Genomic DNA, 10,021 nt, shown 5'->3' with positions numbered 1-10,021 from the left:
GTGCAGGGTGGGGGGCAGTGGAGGGGAAGAAAGGGGAAGGATGGTCCCAGATTTGAGGGACAGCTGCTGAGTATGGGTTTAATGGGAATACTGTATGCCCAGGTGTCTGTCAGGAATTTATCCTCAAGAGGTATAAGAAACCAGGAAAGCCCTCGGCTATCACACTTTTACTCTAAGACTGTACTCTGCAACCAAGCATTGTAAGGATGTTAGGTCAAAATAGGGCTCCAATATTCCTCAGGGCTAAGTCTAACTCCCCCAGGTAATCCTGAGCAAAGCCCAGACCAGCACTGCTCAACACAAGGATAATGAGAGCCAGAAAGAGAAAGTTTTATAGTAACTAATAAAGGAAAAAAAGGGGGGATTAGTTTTAGTATTATACTTTAGCTCAATGGCTATTATATATTATCATTTCAACAATCATTATTTTAAAATATAAATTATCTATTTTACATTATTTTTCTTTAAGTTTTTGAAAATTAGTGTGCATATTACACTTAGAGACTATAGCACATACTGTGTGGGAGCTAAATTTTTACTAGGAATATATGGTCTGTACTTAGATTTCAGAAAATTTACAGCTGAAAAAGCAGATTCACCTACCGATTTTCCTAACATCTTTAAGTGCTTCCCAATAACTGAGGCAAGTAACAAAAAATCATTTTCTATTAATATTCATATCCACACTGACAAAACTAATTCATCATTCTTTAGAATGAACACCTTGTCTTTGAAAAAAAACTATATCAGTTTCTATGTCTACCCAAATTAAGTAAATTCGTTAACTCTTGTTTCAGCTCAATATTATTAACATCAAATTCAAAGAAATTAATAAATTGAAAAGCAATTCTAAAAGCTTATCAATATCAACAGCATTCCTCAGATTTTTCTCCTTCTTTTTACAGCCATTTACATAATACTGGCAATTACAATTAAAACTCTCTTGTATATTGGTTCACATTAAAAATGTGCAAAATAATTATTACTGAATTGAACTACTAACAGTTTCAATTTTGACAAATTCTTGTACCTGTCTAGCTAGGTTGCAAATACTTCCTTTTCTTAGACCTTCAAATATTGCCTGTGTGTGTGTGTGTGTGTGTTTATACAGTATGATGATATAAGTGAGAAAACATAAATCCCATTGCCAGTTTTCATCATTATTGTTTTTGTTTCAAAAAACCTTGATATGCTGAAAAAGCATTTGACAAAGTACAGCATCCCTTCCTGATCAAAACTCTTCAAAGTGTAGGGATAGAGGGCACGTACCTCAATATCATCAAAGCCATCTATGAAAAACCCACCGCAAATATCATTCTCAATGGAGAAAAACTGAAAACTTTTCCGCTAAGGTCAGGAACACGGCAGGGATGTCCATTATCACCACTGCTATTCAACATAGTACTAGAGGTCCTAGCCGCAGCAATCAGACAACAAAAGGAAATTAAAGGCATCCAAATTGGCAAAGAAGAAGTCAACTTATCGCTCTTCGCAGATGATATGATACTATATGTGGAAAACCCAAAAGACTCCACTCCAAAACTGCTAGAACTTGTACAGGAATTCAGTAAAGTGTCAGGATATAAAATCAATGCACAGAAATCAGTTGCATTTCTCTACACCAACAGCAAGACAGAAGAAAGAGAAATTAAGGAGTCCATCCCATTTACAATTGCACCCAAAACCATAAGATACCTAGGAATAAACCTAACCAAAGAGGCACAGAATCTATACTCAGAAACCTATAAAGTACTCATGAAAAAAATTGAGGAAGACACAAAGAAATGGAAAAATGTTCCATGCTCCTGGATTGGAAGAATAAATATTGTGAAAATGTCTATGCTACCTAAAGCAATCTACACATTTAATGCAATTCCTATCAAAGTACCATCCATCTTTTTCAAAGAAATGGAACAAATAATTCTAAAATTTATATGGAACCAGAAAAGACCTCGAATAGCCAAAGGGATATTGAAAAAGAAAGCCAACGTTGGTGGCATCACAATTCCGGACTTCAAGCTCTATTACAAAGCTGTCATCATCAAGACAGCATGGTACTGGCACAAAAACAGACACATAGATCAATGGAACAGAATAGAGAGCCCAGAAATAGACCCTCAACTCTACAGTCAACTAATCTTCGACAAAGCAGGAAAGAATGTCCAATGGAAAAAAGACAGCCTCTTCAATAAATGATGCTGGGAAAATTGGACAGCCACATGCAGAGAAATGAAATTGGACCATTTCCTTACACCACACACAAAAATAGACTAAAAATGGATGAAGGACCTCAATGTGCGAAAGGAATCCATCAAAATCCTTGAGAAGAACACAGGCAGCAACCTCTTCGACCTCAGCCACAGCAACATCTTCCTAGGAACAACGCCAAAGGCAAGGGAAGCAAGGGCAAAAATGAACTATTGGGATTTCATCAAGATCAAAAGCTTTTGCACAGCAAAGGAAACAGTTAACAAAATCAAAAGACAACTGACAGAATGGGAGAAGATATTTGCAAACGACATATCAGATAAAGGACTAGTGTCCAGAATCTATAAAGAACTTAGCAAACTCAACACCCAAAGAACAAATAATCCAATCAAGAAATGGGCAGAGGACATGAACAGACATTTCTGCAAAGAAGACATCCAGATGGCCAACAGACACATGAAAAAGTGCTCCATATCACTCGGCATCAGGGAAATACAAATCAAAACCACAATGAGATATCACCTCACACCAGTCAGAATGGCTAAAATCAACAAGTCAGTAAATGACAGATGCTGGCGAGGATGCGGAGAAAGGGGAACCCTCCTACACTGTTGGTGGGAATGCAAGCTGGTGCAGCCACTCTGGAAAACAGCATGGAAGTTCCTCAAAATGTTGAAAATAGAACTGCCCTATGACCCAGCAATTGCACTACTGGGCATTTACCCTAAAGATAAAAATGTAGTGATCCAAAGGGGCACGTGCACCCAAATGTTTATAGCAGCAATGTCCACAATAGCCAAACTATGGAAAGAACCTAGATGTCCATCAACAGATGAATGGATCAAGAAGATGTGGTATATATACACAATGGAATACTATGCAGCCATCAAAAGAAATGAAATCTTGCCATTTGCGACAACATGGATGGAACTAGAGCGTATCATGCTTAGCGAAATAAGTCAAGCGGAGTAAGACAACTATCATATGATCTCCCTGATATGAGGAAGTGGTAATGCAACATGGGGGCTTAAGTGGGTAGAAGAAGAATAAATGAAACAAGATGGGATTGGGAGGGAGACAAACCATAAGTGACTCTTAATCTCACAAAACCAACTGAGGGTTGCTGGGGGGAGGGGGTATGGGAGAAGGGGGTGGGATTATGGACATTGGGGAGGGTATGTGCTTTGGTGAGTGCTGTGAAGTGTGTAAACATGGTGATTCACAGACCTGTACCCCTGGGGATAAAAATATATGTTTATAAAAAATAAAAAATTAAAAAAAAAAAACCTTGATATGGAGGTAACAATACATCTTTATAAAATTCTCCCATTACTCACCTAATGAGCACTAGCAAAGAACACAAGATTTAATGAATCTGCTGTCTTTTATTTCAATAGTTCCCTAAACTAGCAATAGTTCATGAGCTGTGAATATATGTATATCCATGGCCTTTACATTTAAATTTGAATAATTTTAACAGTTGCATTCATGATACTTCTAAGGTTCATGTAGTGAAGTAATAAGGAAAACATGAGTCTCTTGTTTTTAAAATTCCAGTGTATTTGAATTTTTGACATAATGTAACTGGAGTCTTTTATAACAGAAAGTGATTTTTTTGGAGATGTATTTGAAATTCTTCTTAACTGAAGTAAGAATCCAAAATATGTACAACACAACTTAATTTTCTAGGTCATAAGCAGCTAACAGCTTTTTTGTGAACTTGGAAGGCCTTTTGAGACAAATGTAACTAAGGTATTAATTGAGCAACATCTCATACCGCATGACTCATCTTAAATCTTAAAGAAAATATTTCAGTTTCTCGAACTTTCAATCAATTGATACCTAATATTTTTAGAAAGACTTTTTGTTTTCCTGGTAACTGTTTGACAGTTTCATTGAAGACCTTTAACTTTTTTTATAAAATGCATTTTTTAATCTTTTTCATGTAATTATCTAACAAAATTGCCATAATTTAAATGACTTATTTTGTCATCTATCTAAAAGTGATTTTCTTTTTTTGTGCAAGTATCCAAGCCATTTTACAGCATGTCAAGATTATAAGCTCAGGCCCTATTAAAAAAACTTTTAAATGTGTTAGATGTTTAATTATCAAATTTACTCTGCATTTGCTAAAAATATCTCTGAATATCACCCACTTTATTATCTTTAAAAAAAGTTTTTAGGGCTGCCTGTGGCTCAGTCAGTTAAACAGCTACCTTCAGCTCAGGTCATGATCCTAGCCAGGGTCCTGGGATACAGTCTGGAATTGGGCTCCCTGCTCAGAGGGCAGCCTGCTTCTCCCTCCACCTGTTGCTCCCCCTGCTTGTGTTCTTGCTCACTCTCTCATACATGTTCTTTCTGTAGCAAATAAATAAAATCTAAAAAAAAAAAAAAAAAGAAAGAATTGTTTACACAGCAAACAAGCAGCCTTTTTGATTTGTCCTATAAAGTGTAATTGCCTCTGTTCATTACATTTTCACATATATTCTTCCAGTTTCTTTTTTTCTTTACTGTTCCCATCAAAATAGCAGACTCTTCCTTTTCAACTGGCTGCGCCAGACATATACCTTTATTATAAATTTGAAAATTTGCCCACACTAATATTAATGCCAAAAATAAATATATTATTATTAAAGTGTTTCAATTTAATTACCAATTATAATTTATACAGATAGCACTATAACATAGGCTGTCTAAATAAAAAATTTACATAAACATATTACAAAAATCACCCCAACTGAACCTATCCTTTGACACTGATTCAATGGGTAGTGTACATAAAATAAGGAAGTGCTATTCATCATACCCATTACAATGCAACAGTACCTATCTAATGCAATACTAGGGTTAAAGAGTAATGAGTCCTACCAAAACAATAAAACTGTGCTTAACAGAAAAATATTTTATACTGTTTGTTTTTAAACTGAAATTAATAAATTAATAAACTGAAATTAATTAAAACCAAATAAAATCAAACATTCAGTTTCGGAGTCTCACCAGTTTCTCAGTAACACTTCCAAGTGCTCACTAGCTACTGAGGGCTAATGGCTTCAACCGTGTAGCAAGCACAGCCCGAGAAACAAGATTTAATGCATCTGTTGTCTTTTATTTCAATAGTTCCCTAAACTAGCAATAGTTTATGCACACTGTTATCTTTGTCTGTATGGTGGAGACGATTCTCAATTCTCCCCCTACCTGCCACTGACTGCCTCCCACAGTGTGGAGCAGTTATCTTGATAGGACTGGCTTCCAGAATAGTGGTTAGGCCATGTCTGCTAATCTTTGATGGCTGGGTACCAAGAGTTCTCAGGGTTGGTGTGGCTTTCTCTCTTAAACTTTTCCCCTGTGTTTTCTGCTCTTCTGCTTCCAGAATAAAGTGACTCAGGACCCAGCTCCTTAACGCAGACCAACCATTCTGAGCTCTCAGCTGTTCAGATAGCCTGGGGAGAATTTCAACTTAAAATAAACTTACTTCTTTCATCATGCAAACCATCTGGCAGTAAGAAGAGGGCGCTAAGGTAGAAGCTCCACTTGGTGCTTGAGCTCAGATCATCTGTGAATGTTGTCTTCCAGTAAGTTCCATATGGGGCAGTTAGTAGGTAGTCAACCCCAAAAAAGGGAGGAACTAGTTTATCATGTTTGCCTCTTGTGGCTATCTCCTTCTCAAGAACTTTATAGGGGTGGAGTGGTTAGGCTCAGCAATCCTAGATTTCCTAGCCAAATACCACTTGATTATAGCCCAATGTTACACGTATTTCTAATAATTACCATTTTACTTTAATCTTGAGTTACACTGTCATCTTTGTGAAAATGACCCTGGAGAATAAGGACTCTTTTTATTAACTAATAAATACATGATACTTGGTGCAGGATTGTGTCTTTATCAAGACAGTGATACTGGTCTCTTTCCTGTCATGGCTTGCAAGGAGATCTGGGAGACCCAAAAATCGAGAGCTTCTTTGCACCCCAGCAGCTGTACCCAATGGCTCTGCAGCCGTCATCATGTCACAAAATGAATATATTGAGTTACACCAGAAGCGCTATGGCTATTGTTTGGATTACCATGAGAAAAAGGAAGAAATAAGTTCGAGAGAGGCTCATGAACAAAGAAGGCAAAAAAGATGAGTGGTCTGAAAGCTAAGCTCTACCATCAACAGCGCCATGCCGAGAAAATACAAATGAAATCAAAATGCATGAAAAGAGAAACACCAAACAAAAGAATGATGAAAAGACTCCAAAAGGAGCAGTACCTGCCTATCTACTGGACAGGGAGGGAGACACAAGCTAAAGTATTTTTCAAAATAATTAAACAAAAATGAAAAGAGAAAGAGGGAAAATGGGAAGTTCCTTTACCCAAAGTTCGTGCCCAGGGAGAAACAGAAGTATTAAAAATTATTCAAACAGGAAGGAGAAAGAAGAAAGCATGGAAGAGGATGGTCACTAAAGTCTGCTTTGTTGGAGACAGCTTTACTTGAAAACCACCTAAACAGGAAAGATCCATTAGGCCAATAGGCTTATGTTTCAAAAAGGCCCATGGAACACATCCTGAATTGAAACCACCTTTTGCCTGCCAATACTTGGTGTAAAAGAGAATCCTTCATCCCCACTATATACAACTTTGGGTGTTACTACCGAAAGTACTGTAATCGAGGTGATTGTGAGTGAGTTGGGCCTGGTGACACAAGGAGGCGAAGTTATTTGGGGAAAATATGCCCAGGTTACCAACAATGCTGAAAATGATGGATGCATAAATGCAGTCCTGCTGGTTTGACAGCGGTTTCAAATAAGTAATTCCTTATAATTACTGAAGCCTTCACACCAGTCGGAAGACTACCATTACTGTGGTGGTTCTGAATACTAACAAACAGCCTTACATATCTGCAGTCATCAGGAGAAATATTTATTTTATTGTGAAAAACATTATAATAGACTTTTATTAAAATTAAAAAAGACAATGATATTAATTATAGTGACAAATTTAAGGTTGAGAGAAGGAATTAATGAGAATATAAATAGATAATATTTCAACTTAAGCCAGAGTCAAAAAGGTCCCCTTAGAGGTCACATTTGATTTATGAATATCTCATAACATTGAATGAGGTTGTACAGTTCCTCATTCCACATCACCCTAACGCCTATGGTTTAACCCTCTTGATCCCAAAAGTAATTAAGGCGTCCTGGGACACCACTGCCACCTAGTGGTAATTAAAGGAACAGGTTAATCCAGAATTGATTTCCTTATCATACCATTTCTTGTATACATTCCACTCTCTGCTGTTTTTCCATCCCCCCGCCTTAGTTAATGTCCTCTATGCTAATTTTTACTACATACACTGAAGGAGGAAATCTGATATGGTGCCTGGCAGTTCACATCTAGAGCTAGACTTTCAAGGTTCACCTCTCTGCTTTACCCCCTCCAACTCTAAGTCCTTAGACAAGCTGCTTAGTGTTTTTGTCCCTCAATTGCCTCATTTGTAAAATGGAGTAATAATAACACCAACCTCTTAAGAGTTGTTTTGAATAATTACTTATGTAATTTATGTGAAGTGCTAAAATTAAGAGCTGGAATACAAAAAGTGATCAATAAATGTCAATAAATGTCAACTGCTACCTACACATATCCCTTTTAGTCCCTTCATATTTCCCCTTTCTCTTCCTATTTTCGTTCTTTTTTCCAACCCTCTCAAATCAATCTAAATCACATCTGATATATTATTATAATAAATGATTAGAGATATTACCATGTAAAAGGAAAATAATGTACTTTGAGATGAAATTAGAGGTGATGAACCCAACTTGTAATTTTGTGGCAATACTCAGAAGATCCTTTTAGAGTCTCAGTTAAAATTATTATTTGTTTCCTATTTTATTCTGTTCGAGCTGCTTTAAAAAAGTACTGCAGACTGCTGGTATATAAGCAACAGAAATTTATTTCTTACAGTCCAAGGTTAAGGAGCTGAGAGATTCAGTGTTGGGGGAGAGCCTGAGTCCTGGTTCATACACTACTGTCCTCCTGCTATGCCCTCAGTGATGACAGGGATGAGAGAGCCCTGCACGCTCTCTTTTTTATAGGGGCACCAATACTACTCATTGAGGGCCTCACTCTCATGACCTCAATACCCCTCACTGAGGCTCCACCTCCATATGCCATCATGTTGGGCATTAGGATTTCAATATATGAATTTGGGGGTAACACTTTTTAAACTTCCTCTTTTTAAAAATCATCAGCTGTCAAGAAAAAATTTTAAAGTATTTTATTACAATTTCTCTTTTTTAAAGTCAAATCAATGATTTAAAATTATTTGAATAACACAAAACATTAAATGAATACTTTCTTGTAAAACCTTTAAACCAGAGACTATTCAAAACTTCTCCTTGGCTCCCGCCTCCTCCAATTCTACAAATGGCCCCAGACATAAAAATCACCCCTTTCCTTTCTTCCTGTAGGTCCTTCCCAAGCATTTTTCCATTGCCTCAAATATTTAGAAAACTCCTGACTCTGGACCCTTGTGTTCTGGTCATGGTATCCAATTCTCCAAACCTGTGCTGGGGGGCTTACAAATGTCCCTAGGGAATGGATGGCAGGGATCTGTTGTCTACACTAACAAAAGAATAGCCCAAGGCCCCTCTACCTTACTCCTTGGTCTTATCAAGAAGCTTCCTCTTCTCCAGTAAGGACCCTGGTCTACCTGCTCCTTTCTCTTTGGACCTGTTTTCACTAGTCTTATGAAGAGAAAAATTGTCTCTTGATGTTTTGGAAACTGAAGCAAAATCTTTCCATCTTAGACTTAGGTCAGGACGTTCTTTAAATTTCTGCTTCTGCTTCCCCATGGACTAAGTGTGCCCTCAGGGTTCAAACTAAGAGAAAAGAGAAATATAGAGAAACCAAAAAATTAATATGTTGACATGTTAATCTGTCACATATTTATTTATGCATATAAATATATATATGATTTTTATCTTGACTTACCATTTTTCCCACAAATACAACCACTGTGTATATATTATTTTTAGACTTTTTTAAATTTAACAATCCTCTTGACATAAATTTAAAATATATACATATATATATTTAAAGATTTTATTTATTTATTTGACAGAGAGAGAAATCACAAGTAGGCAGAGAGGAGGCAGGCAGAGATGGCGGGGAAGCAGGCTCCCAGCTGAGCAGAGAGCCTGATATAGGGCCTGATTCCAAGACTCTGAGATCATGACTAGAGCCGAAGACAGAGGCTCAACCCACTGAGCCACCCAGGTGCCCAAATTTAAAACTATTTATGGAGCACTACTACATCGAATAACTAACGAGTTCATGACTTAGGAAATAAATACTCTAATGGTACTTTAAGAATGTCTTTTTCACTGTTTTGAAGTTCTAATGTGCCAAACTTAGCAAATTTCTTCAACTTTGCTATCTCTAAAATGCATGTGCTTTTTAAAAGTATTAACTTGCAAATGAACTTTATCAAAATAGTCTACTTCTAAAGAGGCAGCCTGTATTTATATTAGAATTTTTCTTAAACCTAGCTAATATTTACTTATTCTCTCAAGAAATTAATTGCTTCTAAAACTTCTTTTGTGGTAAGGTTCTAAAACAACCACCACAACAAAAAGACACTTAGAATATACAATCATATTTTAAATCTTTCCTAAGTGTCTTAAAATATAATTTGATCTTTCTACGCAAAAATTTATATTTAAAAATTTTTGAAAGTGTTTTGCCATTTTCTTTTGTGATAAACTCTATGTAAAGATTTTTCTCATGCAGTATCATTCACAAATCAAAGGACTATTTGTCTAAACAAAAGTGGAA

The 10,021-nt window shown here is 36.5% G+C and overlaps 1 pseudogene; it reads left to right on the top strand.

Moving 5' to 3' along the window:
- The first annotated feature begins 6,210 nt into the window (after window positions 1-6,210).
- On the top strand, window positions 6,211-6,979 carry LOC116573337 (annotated as a pseudogene).
- Window positions 6,980-10,021: the final 3,042 nt, after the last annotated feature.

Source organism: Mustela erminea, chromosome 14, assembly GCF_009829155.1.
Source record: "Mustela erminea isolate mMusErm1 chromosome 14, mMusErm1.Pri, whole genome shotgun sequence".
Lineage (NCBI taxonomy): Eukaryota > Metazoa > Chordata > Mammalia > Carnivora > Mustelidae > Mustela > Mustela erminea.
This window is presented reverse-complemented; position numbering and strand designations above follow the sequence as displayed.